Source organism: Oryctolagus cuniculus, chromosome 6 (assembly GCF_051225735.1).
Source record: "Oryctolagus cuniculus isolate XC-2025 breed Fujian yellow rabbit chromosome 6, ASM5122573v1, whole genome shotgun sequence".
Taxonomy (NCBI): Eukaryota; Metazoa; Chordata; class Mammalia; order Lagomorpha; family Leporidae; genus Oryctolagus; species Oryctolagus cuniculus.
In genome coordinates, this window is record NC_142872.1 from 68,180,548 (window position 1) to 68,194,966 (window position 14,419).

General features: G+C 49.8%; 1 protein-coding gene across 6 annotated transcripts in view; it reads left to right on the forward strand.

Moving 5' to 3' along the window:
- The window catches only part of RASGEF1C (RasGEF domain family member 1C), an 89,270-nt gene that overhangs the window by 49,572 nt on the left and 25,279 nt on the right, over positions 1-14,419 (forward strand). The gene's annotated exons all lie outside the window — the stretch shown is intronic.

Below are 14,419 nucleotides of genomic sequence, written 5' to 3' on the forward strand. Positions count from 1 at the left end.
GTACATGCCGTCTCTCTCCTCCTTTATAGTCCTCCTCCGCCAATCCCAACTCGGCTGCCCACACGCCGAGTACGCTGCTCTCCTCCAATCAGGAGCGAGTCCTACAGTTTATTGGCTGAACTGGAGGCACCTGTGTAGAAGCTGTTTTCTTCTCTCCCAGCGCCATATTGTGGGAGAACAGATGCATAGAATAAGTCTTAATTCCAGTAACTTAGTCCAGTCCGGATTGCTCCCCACAATCAACCATTTAGCTTTCACATGCAAGAGGTCTTTTAAATGTTTGTGGAAGTGTATATTAAGATAGAACTATGCATGGATTTCAAAATTCTTTGCACCAAAATAAACTTACCTTTTCTGTGAGCTTTTTGAAGCCCCCTCATATAATGTAGTCCTTGTCTTTCTGTGCCCGGTTTATTTCACGTAACAGAATGAAAGTGACAGACTTTCATTCTTCTGGCTGAATAATATTTCATTGTGTGCATGTACCACATTTTCCTTCTCTATTAATCCATGGATGGTCACTCAATTGAGTCCATATCTTAGCTACTGTGAATAGTGCTGCAATAAATATGCAGGTGCAAATTTCTATTCAATGTGTTGATTTCAATTCCTTTGGATACATAGCCAGTGGTGAGATTGCTGAGCCATCTGGTAGTTCTATTTCTAATTTTTGGAGGCACCTCCATACTATTTTCCATAATGGTACTAATTTACATTATTGGGCTCATTTTTGTTGGGTTATTTGTTTGCTTTATTATATAAATTTATCTCTTTTTTTTTTGACAGGCAGAGTGGATAGTGAGAGAGAGAGACAGAGAGAAAGGTCCTCCTTTTGCCGTTGGTTCACCCTCCAATGGCCGCCATGGCTGGCGTGCTGCGGCCAGTGCACTGCGCTGATCCGAAGGCAGGAGCCAGGTGCTTCTCCTGGTCTCCCGTGGGGTGCAGGGCCCAAGCACTTGGGCTATCCTCCACTGCACTCCCTGGCCACAGCAGAGAGCTGGCCTGGAAGAGGGGCAACCGGGAAAGAATCCGGCGCCCCGACCGGGATTAGAACCCGGTGTGCTGGCACCGCTAGGTGGAGGATTAGCCTATTGAGCTGCGGCGCCGGCCATAAATTTATCTTTTAATGATATTTTCCATTACCTTTTTTTTTTTAAAAGATCTATTATTTTACTTAAAAGGCAACGAGAGGGGCTGGTGCTGTGACATAGCAGGTAAAGCTATGGGATGCAGTGCCGGCATCCCATATGGGCACCAGTTTGAATCCTGGCTGCTCCACTTCTGATCCAGCTCTCTACTATGGCCTATGAAAACAGTAGAAGATGGCTCAAGTCCTTGGGCCCCTGCACCCATGTGGGAGACCCAGAAAACACTCCTGGCTCCTGGCTTCAGATCAGCACAGCTCCAGCCATTGCGGCCAACTGGGGAGTGAACAAGCAGATGGAAGACCTCTCTCTCTCCCTCTCTCTCTCTCTCTCTCTCTCTGACTCTCCTTCTCTCTCTGTGTAACTCTCACTTCCAAATAAATAAATCTTTTTTTAAAAAAAAGGCAATGAGAGAGAGAGCGAGAGAGCGAGTGTCCATCCTCTGGTTCACTTCCCAAATGCCCACACAGTCAGGGGTAGAACAGACTGAAGCCAGGAGGCAGGAACTCCATCTGGTCTCCCATGTAGGTAGCAGGAACCCAAGACCTTGGGCTATGATCTGCTGCCTCCCAGGCACACAGCAGGAAGCTGGATTAGAAGAGCAGAGTAGCTGGGACTCTAACCAGCCACTGCGATGTCCAGATGTCCCAGGTGGCTGCTTAATCTGCTGTTCCACAACATTTGCACCTGTTTACTTTCTTGTTGTTGAGTTTTAAGAGTTCTCTGTATATTGTGTTTTATAAAAAGGTTTATTTATTTAAAAGGCAGAGTGACAGAAAGTGAGGGGGATGGGGAGGGAGAGAACTTCCATCAGCTGCTTCACTTACCAAACGTCCATGACAGCCAGGTCTGGGCCATGATGAAGCCAGGGAGCCAGGGACCCCATCGTGGTCTCCCACATGGTTGGTATTGTTGCAGGAATTTTGTGGATCAACCTTGGGCTTGTGTCTGTGAGTCAGAGAAAAATTATGAGAACAGACGCAACACTGAGCAGAGAAGCAAAGCTTTTAGGAGCCAACAGAGGAAGACTCCCTGCAGCAGAAGGGTTTGGAGGGAAGGAAGCCAAGGCGAGAGAGACTCCTAGCCTAGAGTAGCTGTGATGCTCCCATGGGTTGGTTTTCACAGGTGTACAGGGCTGGAGCTGTTTGGTCCCCGCTGAGACAGCTGCTGCTACTGGGCCGGGGACTTGGGATTGGGGGTCGTTTACAAAAGGACTTTTTTGGCTGAATTTTTGTGCTTAGTCTAAGGTGCATTTGGGCCCCTCACCGTTGAGCTCCACATCCTGTCTCAACAGTCTGCAATGCAGAAAGAGGTTGTAAAATGGAGGATTTTGATCAGGGGCAAAGTTAAGTTTTAAGGTGGAGTCTGTCTGGTCCCTCATCTGTAGGGTCTCAGGGTCTCAGGGCCCCTCCCCATAAGGGCCCAAGTGCTTGGGCCATCTTCCACTGCCTTTCCAGGAACATTAGCAGGAAGCTGGATCAGAAGTGGAGCATCCAGGACTTGAACCAGCGCTCGAATATGGGACATGGATGTCACAAACAGTGGCTTAACCTACTGTGCCTCAACACTGTCCCCTTTGTATTTTAGATAACAATCCTTTGTCTGTTATGAATTTTGCAAGTATTTTCTGCCAGTCTATGACTTCTTCTTTTATTCTCAGAAGTGTATGTCTTGCAGAAGCATACATTTTTCACTGTAATGAAGCCCAGGCTATGAATTCTTTCCTTCATAGCTTGTGCCTTTGATGTTGGATCTAAAAAGCCATTGCCAAACTCTAGGTCATCTAGATTCCCCCTATATTTCCTTCCAGGAGGTTTATGTTTGCATTTTACATTTCGGTTCACAACATATTTGTGAATGATGCTAAGTTCTGTGTCTGAGCTGAATTTTCACGTGTGATGTCCACTTGTTCCAGTGCCAGTTGTTGAAAAGATGGTCTTTCTGTTCGTTGTGTTGCCTTTGCTCCTTTGCCAAGATCACTTGACTGTATTCAGATGCATCTGTTTCTGGGCTGTCTGCTCCATCCCAGTTGATCTACTTGTCTGTTCTTTCACCAACACCTCTCTGTTAATTCTCTGCCTTCATAGTAAGTCTTCAAGTCAGGCAGTGCTGATCTCCAATTTTGTTTTCCCTTGCGCCATCTTCCTGACCTGGGAGAGGTTGGCCCAGGTGCCCAGCAGTGTTGGCCTGTCCTGGCCGTGTGCAGGGAGGGGCTCTTCCTCCTGCTGTACAGACACTCACGGCTCTCAGCTCCCCCAGAGCTGCAGCTCGGCCACTTGAGCCAGGAAGCAGAAGGTGCAGAGCTGCCCCCTCCCTCTGGCTGTGTTTCTGCTGCACACCCAGCACCTGGTGCTCACCTCAGCCCTGCCAGGCACCCACCTGCCCTGGGCCCTGTGTTTCCCAAGGTTCACTTCATAATCTTGCTCACAATGTCCCCAGAAGCGGCCTGGTCAACTCCCAGAGAAGCGACATCAGACCGTGACTCAGGGACTCCCCTGCTCCCCTCCTCCTGGGGCCGCCATCCAGCAAGGGCAGCACTGCCCTCTCCCTATGCGGCTGGGATGCACCTGCCTTCTATTTCCAAAACTAGGCAGAGTGTTGCTCAGGGATAGAGACACAGGTGGAACTGTGAAAGGAGGCAGGGGACCGATCAGCACAAAAGTCAGGATGGTCGTTAGGGATGATGAGTGGGGGTGATCAGGGAAGGTGTGTAAGGAGTTCTAAGGTTATGGTGATGCTCTTATAACATCACCTTGTTTATTTGAGAGGCAGAACCTCTCTCTCTCTCTCTCTCTCTCTCTCTCACACACACACACACACACACACACACACACAGCTCCCATCTCCCACTGAGATAGGAACTCAAACCAGTCAGCAGCCGGAGCCAAGGATTGAGCAGGAATGTCCTAACTGGCATCTAATTTTTTTCTTTTACTTTAAGGTGTATTTTATTTATTTGAAAGGAAGAGTTGAGAGAGAGAGAGAGATCTTCCATCCACTGTTTCACTCCCCAAATGCCTACAACAGCCAGGGCTGGGTCAGGCTGAAGCCAGGAGCCTGGAATTGCATCTGGGTCTCCCACGTGGGTGGCGGGGACCCAAGTACTTGGCCCATCTTCTGCTGCTTTTCCCAAGTGCATTAGCAGCGAGCTGGATTGGAAGTGGAGCAGCCAGGACTTGAATAAGTGCTTATAAAGAATGCTGTCATTGCAGGCAGTGGCTGAGCCACCCTGTGCCAGGTACAGTGCCAGCCCCCTTAACTGGTGCCTTAACTGCTGTGTGAAATACTCACCAAAATGCTCCTTTTATTAGCCTGAGTAGTAGTTCACAGGTGTTATGTAGACGTGCTTATAGATTCTTTGTGCTTCATTTTTAAAAAATTCATGGGCAGAAAAATTATCAAGAGAACATCTCCCAATGGTACTTTCCAAATCAAGCCAAGGTTTCATTCTAGTTGGGTAACCTGAGTCAGCTGCTTCAGGGCAAGCAGAAGGGACGCCTCCCTCATTGGCCAGGACTCAGTTTACCCCAATTGCACCCTAACCCCAGCTGCAGTCCATGGAGGAGAAGTGGTTCCTGGAAGCAAGGCTGTGTTGGGGGTGGGAGGCTGAATCAAAGCCCCTTGACTGCGGTGTGGGGAGTGATTGGGTCGTGACTCCCCTTGTAGAAGTGTGTCCCCCGGAAGTAACAGCGCTCACGGACTGAGAGTAAGGGACTGGATGAGCAATGGAGCAGGACAGAGCCCGACTTTTTCCTTGTTGGAGATCTCTGTTTTCTTTATTCCAGACACAAGGAGCTCGTCCATCTGCTGGTTCCTCCCCCAAATGCCCATAACGGCCAGGAGTTGGGGACTCCAGTTGGGTCTCCCATGTGGGAGGCAGGGACCTGAGCACTTCAGCCGTCCCCCACTGCCTCCCAGGGTGCACCTGAGCAGGAAGCTGGATCAGAAGCAGAGTGGGGCCTGGAACCCAGGCACTCCGACGTGAGCTGTGAGCCTCACAGACACTAGGCCACAAGCAGAGCTCTATTTTCAGTTGCCCATCTGCACCCGGCAGATCCTGTCAAGCGGCCCCTAGCTCTCAGCAGCAATAGCAGCATCTGTCAGCAGGATTCAGGGCCATCTGGAGCCCCAAAATAGCCCAGGTCCTCCTCTCACTGCAAGGCAGCCTCCCGAGGATGAGGCGAGGTGCACTCCCAGCCTCGCCGGCACTGTCCGTGCCCCACCGCATCCCTCAGATACCAGGGAGCAGGGAAGAGCCCTTCAGGGGCCCCAGGCTGTCTCAGCTCTAGGCTTTGCCTGGAGCAGAGAACAGGAGCCCAGGGTTTACATGAACAAGCACAGTCCAGGCCCACAGCTGGGATGATCCTAATTCCCGGGCTGGGGGCTGACACCTGTCCTTCTTTGAGGCCCTTAGAGACTGCTGGGGGCAGACCACTCCTGGAGGTGTGGTTGCACTGGGGCTGCTGGCATTGAGGTGGCCGCCACGGGCTCCAAGCTGCTGAGCCCAGATCCCCCTGCTGAATCCTCAGGCCCTAGCTGTTTGCCACTCAGCCTTTGTGGGGCTGGGACCAGGCACCCCAGGATTCAGGGAAGCCCACTAATTAGCCACCAGCTGTCAGAACCCAGATCCTCTTCTCCATGAAGCGGGCAGTCACGGCCGCAGGGTGGTTTAAGAATTCAGTGATGGGGCCGGCGCTATGGTGTAGCAGATAAGGCTGTCGCCTGCAGTGCTGGCATCTCATATGGGTGTGGGTTTGAGTCCCGGCTGCTCCACTTCCAATCCAGCTCTCTGCTATGGCCTGGGAAAGCTGTAGAAGATGGCCCAAGTCCTTGGGCCCCTGCACCCGCATGGGAGACCCAGAAGAAGCTCCTGGCTCCTGGCTTCAGATTGGCACAGCTCCGGCCATTGCGGCCAATTGGGGAGTGAACCAGCTGATGGAAGACCTCTCTCTCTCTCTCTGCCACTCTTTCTCTCTCTGTGTAACTCTTTCAAGTAAATAAATAAATCTTTAACAAAAAAAAAAATGAGGGATGGAGGAGAAAAGGAGACAGGAAGTGAGATGCAGAAGCTGTATCTCTTTTGAACTGAAATCCCCAGAGCTCAGAACCTGTCTGGGTAGGCTGGGGCAGGTGCTTCACCCAGGATCCTTGGAGACAGCCCCAGTTCAGCTCCTCAGTGCCTAAGGGCACAGGAACTGGTCCTGTCCCCCGAGGAAGCAGCAGAAGCAGCCCCAAGCAGAGATGCCTATGTGGCCCTGCTGCCAGCCTCTGGGCTGCCCGAGGGCCCAGCCACCCACCCAAGGACTGGCCTGGCTTGGCCCCTGAGAGCAAGGGGATTTCAGGCCTCTGCACGGAGAGGAGGGAAAGAGGTCGGAGACTGCAGTGGGGCTCTGAGCTGCCAGGCTGGGTGGCTCTTGCTCATGGCCGTGGAAGGCGGAGGCCATGAGGTCCTGGGGCTTGCAGGATGCGTGTGGAGCCAGCAGCTGTGTGTGGCTCAGCTCCTCCCACGAAGCAGCAGCTTGGAGGTTGGAGCAGGAGCAGTCTCAGTCCCCAGAGCTAGCTGGTCCTGAGGGAGAAGTGGAAGAATACAAGGTATATCCCAAGGTTCCTGGAAAATGGAATTAGAGATGTTTATTTGGGTACAAAGACTTTTTGAAATCCATGCATAGTTTTCTCATAATAGGCATTTCCATGAGCTTTTAGAAGCCCCCCTCACCCCACCCTGTGTAAGATGCTTCTTCTCACCAGCACTGTTTCTGTCGTGGAGTTCCGTATGATGGTGACAACAAAAGGGAGTGAGGGTTAACTGCCTGGAAGGACGAGGTGATGAGCTGTCATTCACTGAAGGCATGGTTGGCTTCTGCAGACCATGCTAGGCAGAGCTAATGAGATACAAAAAGCCATGAACCAAACCCAACAGAGTAGCCAGCTCAGGGGGTGCTGTGTGCAGAGAGAGTAGGGAAGGAGCAGCCACAGGCTGTCTCCCACCCAGACCACAACTGAATGGGCAGATTCTGTCTGATGCCAACTGGAATTTTGCACTCGCTGGATGGGCAAGGACCGTAAATTCTTAGAAACAGACAACTAAGACTGCATTATGAAAAAATGGAAAATTAAATGTAGATCCCAAACTAGAAGGAGATTGACTCCCTCATCATCGAAAACCTCCCCTAAGAGAAAAACGCCGGAGCTGGAGGTCCCACTGTTGAATTCCACAGGACATTTAAAGAAGAGTTAATACTGAGCCTTCTCAAACTTTCTCCAAAGATTGAAAAGCAGAAACTGCTTCCTCACTCATTACATAAAGCCAGCACTGCCCTGATGGCATACGACACAGAGACCCCACAAGAAAAAGAAGACACAGACCAATTTCACCTATGAACGTTGATGTGAGCATCCTGAACAAAATACTAGCAAACCAAATATTGAAGGAATTACGTAAGAGTACTTCAAAAAGTTCATGGAAAGTGAAATTTAAAGTTAATTTTGGGACAAAATCATTTGAAATTCATGCAATTTTTTCATAATATACATTTTCATGAATTTTTGAATGCTTTTCCTTTTCATGCATTTTGTATTTTTTGCTCCAAAATAAGCTTATCTTAATTCCATTTCTGTATGAACTTTTTGAAGTACCCTTGTACACCATGAGCAAGAATGCAAGGATGGTTCAACATGTGAAATTAGCAGAATGAAGGGAAATAAAACCAAGCATTTCTATTAACGGAAAAAATTTTTGAAAAAATTCAACATTGTTTTATGATCAAAACACTCAGCAGGGAGCCAGTGTTGTAGCACAGCAAGTGAAGTTGCTGCTTGCAATGCCAGCATCCCTTATTAGCACTGGTTCTAGTCCCAGCTGCTCCACTACTAGTGCAGCTCCCTGCTAATATGCCTGGGAAAGCAGCAGAAGACAACCAAACTAATGGACCCCTGCCACCCACCTGGGAGACATAGATGGAGTTAGGCCTGGCTCAGTCTCAGTAATTGCAGCTATTGGGGATTGAACCAGTGGGTAGAAGGTGAATCTCTCTCTCTCCTCTGTCACTCTGCCTTTCAAATAAATTAAATAAATCTTTCTAAAAACACTCAACAAACTAGGAGTAGTAGGACACTATCTCAACATAATAAATCATACATAAAAAAGACAGTTAACATACTCAATGGTGAAAGACTGAAAGCTTTTCCTTTAAGAGTTGAAACAAAGCAAGGCTGGCCACTCTAATCATTTCTATGCAACTTAAGACGGCTAGCTGTTTCCAGAGAGCAGGCAAAAAAAGAAATAGCATCCAAATTAGAAGGTATAAAATTAGCTCTTTGCAGATGATATGCTCTTACATGTAGAACATTCTAAAAATTCCACCAAGAAAGTGTTAGAATTAATTAACAAATGCAGCAAAGTTGCAGGATACAAAACCAGCATGCACACACACACACACACACACACAATTGGTTGTGTTTCTCCATGCTAACAATCAATAAGCCAAATAGGACATTAAGAAAATAATTCAATTTCCAAGAACAGCAAAAGGAATAAACTTGGAAACTCATTCTTAGGAATAAACTTGACCAAGGAGGTGGAAGACTTGTACACAGAACAGTGCTGAGAGAAATTAGAGAGGAAGCAAGTAAGTAGAGCAATGTCCTTTCTTTGTGGATTGCGAGCTAACATTGTTATGGTGTCAGTGCTGCTCGAAGCAGTCCACAGTTTGAACGCAGTCCTGTCCAAAGTCCCAATGATGTTTTTCTGCACAGTAGAAAAAATTCTATCCTAGAATTCACATGAAATTTCAAGGGATTCCAAATAACCAGAATCATCTTGACAGAGAACAAAGTTGGATTACTCTTATTTCAAAATGTGCTCCCAGGAAATGATAAGCAACCCAAGGGGATACTGGCATACAGTCTTAGAGATCTGCGGATTCATGAAGGCAGGGAACCTTTTCTCCTGCCGAGGGCTGTTTGGATATTTATAACATCATTCATGAGTCATACAAAATATCTAAAAATTGGGACTGGCATTGTTGCATAGCAGGTAAAACTGCCACGTGCAATGTTGGCATTTCATATGGGAGCCAGTTCAAGTCCTGGTGCTCCACGTCTGATCCAGCTCCCTGCTAATGCACCTGGGAAAGCAGTGGAGAATGACCTATGTCCTTGGGCCCCTGCACTCCAGTGGGTGACCCAGGTAAAACTCCTGGATGCTACTGGATGCTGGCTTCCAGCCCTGGCTGTTTCGGCCATTTGGGAGTAAACCGGCAGATGGAAGATCTCATTTTCTTTCTCTCTCTCTCTCTCCCTCCCCCATAACTCTGCCTTTCAAATAAATAAAATAAATCTTGAAACAAAATTAACCTTCTATAGATTTATTGAAATCCAAGTCCCACTTGTGATTGCTTTGGTCCTTACGTGGCCTGGGGTCAGACTTTCCCCAACCCTGGTGGAGAGCCCACTGCATATATTATCAACGTAATTTTTAAAAAGATTTTTTTATTTACTTGAGAGAAAGTGGGGGCGGGGAGAGAATCTTCCATCCACTGGTTCACTCTCTAAATTGATGCAACAACCAGGACTGAGTCAAGTCAAAGCCCAGATCCAGGAACTCCTTCCAAGTTTCTATGGGTGGCAGGAACCCAAGCACTTGAGCCATCATCTGCTGCTTCCCTGGTGCAGTAGCAGGAAGCTGGATTGGACGTGGAGGAACTGGGGCTCCAACCACCACTCCAATGTGGGACGTGGGTGTCCCAAGTGATGGCTTAACATACGTCCACCCTGTCAGTGTTTTTTGACAAGGGTGCCAAGACCTCTCAGGGGGCACAGCCTTTTTGACAAATGCTCCTGGGAAAACTGAATACCGCATGCAAAATAATGAAGTTGGATCCTTACCTAATATCACACACAAAACCCTGAAGATATTAATGCAGCCTCTAAAACTATAAACTTCTTAAAATATTGGGACAAAACTTGTACACATTGGATTTGGCAGTGAATTCTTGCATATAACACCAAAGGCACAGACAGCAAGAGAAGAAGTAGACATATTAGACTTTCTCAAAATGAAACATGTTTGTATATGAAAGGAGACTCTCAACAGAGCAAGAATATCGCCCACAAAATAAGAGAGAATAGAGAGAATATTGCAAATCACATAGCTAAGAAGGGATTCATATCCAGAATATATAAAGACTTCCTCAGGACTCAAAAAAAAGTCCCAAATAACTCATTTCAAAAATAGATAAAAGACTTGACCTGACAAAGAATACATACAAATGACACCTGACATATGCTCCACTTTGGCAAACATCGGGAAATGCAAACCTAAACCGCTGGGAACCCGAGAATGGCTGTAACTGGAAAACAGAAGTATCAGTGAGGATGTCAAGAAACCAGAGCTCTTTTACATGTGTGTGGCAGTGGTACATCTGTGAAAAGCAGTGTGGCAAAGACAAAGCATCTGGAGAGTCCATCAGTGGGGGAGTGGACAACATAGGATGTGTATACCATGGGTTACTACTGCCGTAACACGGATCAAACTTGCAGACATTGTGCCAAGTGGAATAAGCAGGACACGCCACAGAGCAAGTGTTGTGTCGTTGTCCTTGTATGAGGCACCTGGAGTCGTCAGATCTACAGAAACAAAGCAGAGCGGGGTTCCCGGGCTGGAGGCAGGGGAAGGGTGGGGAGGCGCTGCTTCCTGGCTGTTGAGTTGCAGTTGATGAGGAAAAGTTCTGTGCATGGATGGTAGTGATGGTTGCATCACATCGTGAAAGAACCTGATGCGCCAAACTCTACATGCAAAACTGGCTAAAGTGGTAAATTTTATGTCAAGTGTATTTTTTAAAAGATGTGTTTATTTATTTGAAAGGCAGAGGTAGAGAGAGGCAGAGATAGAGAAGTCTTCCATCCGCTGGTTCACTCCCCAGATGGCCTCAACAGCCAGAGCTGTGCCGATCCAAAGCCAGGAGCCAGGAGCTTCCTCCAGGTCTCCCACACAAGTGCAGGAGCCCAAGAACTTGGGCCATCTTCTACTGCTTTCCCAGGCCATAGTAGGGAGCTGGATCGGAAGAGGAGCAGCTGGGACTAGAACCAGTGCCCATATAGGATGCTGGCACTGCAGGAAGCAGCTTTACCAGCTACACCACAGCACTGCCCCATGAATTGTATTTTATCACAATTTTTTAATGGATAATGAGAGGCCAGTGTGTGGCACAGCAGGTTAAGCAGCTGCCTATAATGCCAGCATCCCATATGAGTGCCAGTTGGAGTCCTGGTTGCTTCACTTCTGATCCAGCTCCCTGCTAATGAGCCTGGGAAAGCAACGGAAGATGTCCCAAGTTTTCAGGCCCCTGCACCCACGTGAAAGACCCAGATGAAGCTCTAAGCTCCTGTCTTCAGCCTGGCCCCAATCTGGCTGTTTCTGCCATCTGCGAGTGAACCAGCAGATGGAAGATTCTCTCTCTCTCTCTCTCTCTCTCTGTGTGTGTGTGTGTGTGTGTGTGTGTGTCCCTCACTTACTCATTCTTGCTCTTTCTCTGTAACTCTGCCTTTCAAATAAATAAATAAACCTTTCTTTAAAAAATAAATATATAGTAAGGACAAGAGGACAAGAGTGGACAAATGTGTGAAAATCTGTTCCACATTAAGGCAAGGACAGAAGTGGCTCTGATCTGCAGTTGTGGGCTTAGTCCAGGCTGCGCAGCTGGAGTGGCAGGGATAATTCCAGTATTCACTTCTCTTACCACAATGCAAGCCTGCAAGTAACTAGCTTAGAAAGGAAAAAAAAGCTTTATTTCACTCACAACTTTGGGGATTCAAGTCCAGGGCTTGGGTGGCCCCTTGGTTTGGCAGCTGGTGAGGACAGTGAAGTGCAGGAGAGGAGGGATCACTAGCAAGTGAGGAAGAAGAGAGAGAGAGAGAGAGAGAGAGAGAGAGAGAGAGAGAGAAAGTCTTCCTTCTGCTGGCTCACTCCCCAGATGGCTGCAACAGCTGGAGCTGCATTAATACAAAGCCTGGAGCCAGGAGCTTCTTCCAGGTCTCCCACGTGGGTGCAGGGTCCCAAGGACTTGGGCCATCTCCTACTGCTTTCCCAGGCCACAGCAGAGAGCTGGATCATAAGTGGAGCAGCCAGGACTCTTACTGGCGCCCAAATGAGATGCCAGCACTGCAGGCAGTGGGTTTAATCCAATGTGCCACAGCACCAGTCCCAGTGACTGCCCTTTTTAAAATCACAATGCTCAATCTAAAGTCTCGATGCTCTTTTTTAAAAATATTTGTTTTATTTATTTGAAAGACAGAGTTAGAGAGAGAGAGAGAGAGAGAGATCGATCTTCCATTTGCTTGTTCACTTCCCAAATGGCCACAACGGCCGGAGCTGAGCAGATCCAAACCCAGGATCCAGGAGCTTCTGCCAGGTCTCCCACTCAGGTGCAGGGGCCCAAGGGCTTGGGCCATCCTCCACTGTTTTCCCAGGCACATTTACAGGGAGCTGGTTTGGAAGTGGGAGCAGCCTTGACTTAAACCAGTGCTCATATGGGTTGCCGGTGCTGCAGGCTGGGGCTTTAACCCACTGTGCCACAGCACTGCACACCCCTTCCAAGGCTCTTAAGCCTGGACAGTCTAAACATGTGCTCAGTCCCCAGGAGCCCTAGAACCTAGCCACGTCCTCCCTGCCACATACCAAAGGGGACAGCAGTTTCTGTACGGTTGGATGACGGGGATAATCACAGTCACACATGCCTGTGGGGTCCATGTGTCCATCAAAAGCAGTGGCCAGAAGGTCTGTCCTCCTAGGGCTGTGTCTACCTCACAGCGAGTCCCACCAGACTTGCACTTGTCCCCAGTGGCATTTTCCTGCCTCCCACCAAGGACCTGGGCTGGGACCACTGCACCCCCAGAAACCTTGCCAGCACCAGAGGCCTGGGAAGGCATTGGTGGACACTTCCCTCCAGGACGGCCTGTGTCCCTGCAGACCCAGTTCCCTCATGAGCCATGCTGGCTGCCCTGTGCCTGTGCGGGGACCCCAGGGACTCCAGATGTGGGTGGGGTCTGCAGATATAAACACAGAAAGACCAGGATATGCCCCGGGGTGGGGACTGAACAGTGGTACCAGGAGGTGTGGGCAGGGGCGAATGCGGGGCTCATGGCAGGCAGGTGCAACTCTGGCTGGGAAGCTGTCCTGGCCGGCCGGCAGGTGTGGCTCCCAGGGATGGTGCTCTTCAGGTGCGCAGGCTGGGGAGGTGTATCTGATTGGCGAGACCTCCGTGGAAGGTCCCAGCAGGGCTGCTGCACCATCAGAGGGCGAGGGTATTCCCCAAAGCAAAACCCTGATAGCCTTGTCAGGAAAAGGATGTGCATGCTGGCACGGCAGACCCAACAGGTGGAAACCTGGGGTAGGAGGCTTGGGTCCAACTGGGGTCTGGGCCGGGAGGAGGCCCGGCTCCTTGGAAAGGCTGCAGAAGGCTCCAGAGTGGAGAGAGGCGGGCAGACTTCTGTGTTCAGGGGCCCTTAGGAGCAAAAACACCACTCTGGACAGGCTGGCCTGTCCCAAGGGGGCTGTCATGACGTCACAGCCAGTAGTATTGCTTCTCACATCCTGGGCAGCAGTGGTCCCACCTCGGGAGTCTGTGTCCCCCTGACTCCATGGCTTGGGGATGGCAGCATCAGCGCCCAGGTGGGCTGATGGGCAGGTGCAGGGAGTGAGGCTCAGGCCCAGCTCTGCCAGGTGTGAGCATCTGAACTAGGCACTAGCTGTTCGCTCTCTGAGCCTTGCTTTCTGTATCTGTAAAATGGGAGAGCTTCAGGCTGAGACGGGAGGTCAGACAGGGTCCTCGCTGTTTCATTCCCGCCTTCACAGCTCTCAGCAGCATCACTGGAGTCCCCAACACCACACAGCTTTCCTGAGCATCTGCTAAGTGCCACGCCCAGGCCCGGTGCATGCGCAGCCATGGTGAGGCAGCCAGGCTCCTTCAGGAGAGCACAGGACTCAGGGAGACTGGGGCCCTGGCAGGCAGCAGGGGCGGCCTGGAGGCGACACGTGCCCTCGTTGGGGGCAAGTTAGAAAGTGGACTCTGCCCAGCCACTCTGGGCATGTCTCCCAGCGCGTGTGCCTCAGAGACCCTGTCCCAGGATGGCCACGCACTCCAGCCCCACCCCCTCCCTCAGGCCTGGAACCTGCCCAGGCGCCCCGGCGGTCTTTCACCTCGAGGCTTCAGATGATGACCGAGCTCAACCTGCAGCTCGAGGGAATGACAGCGAAACGGTGACCGCGGGGTGCG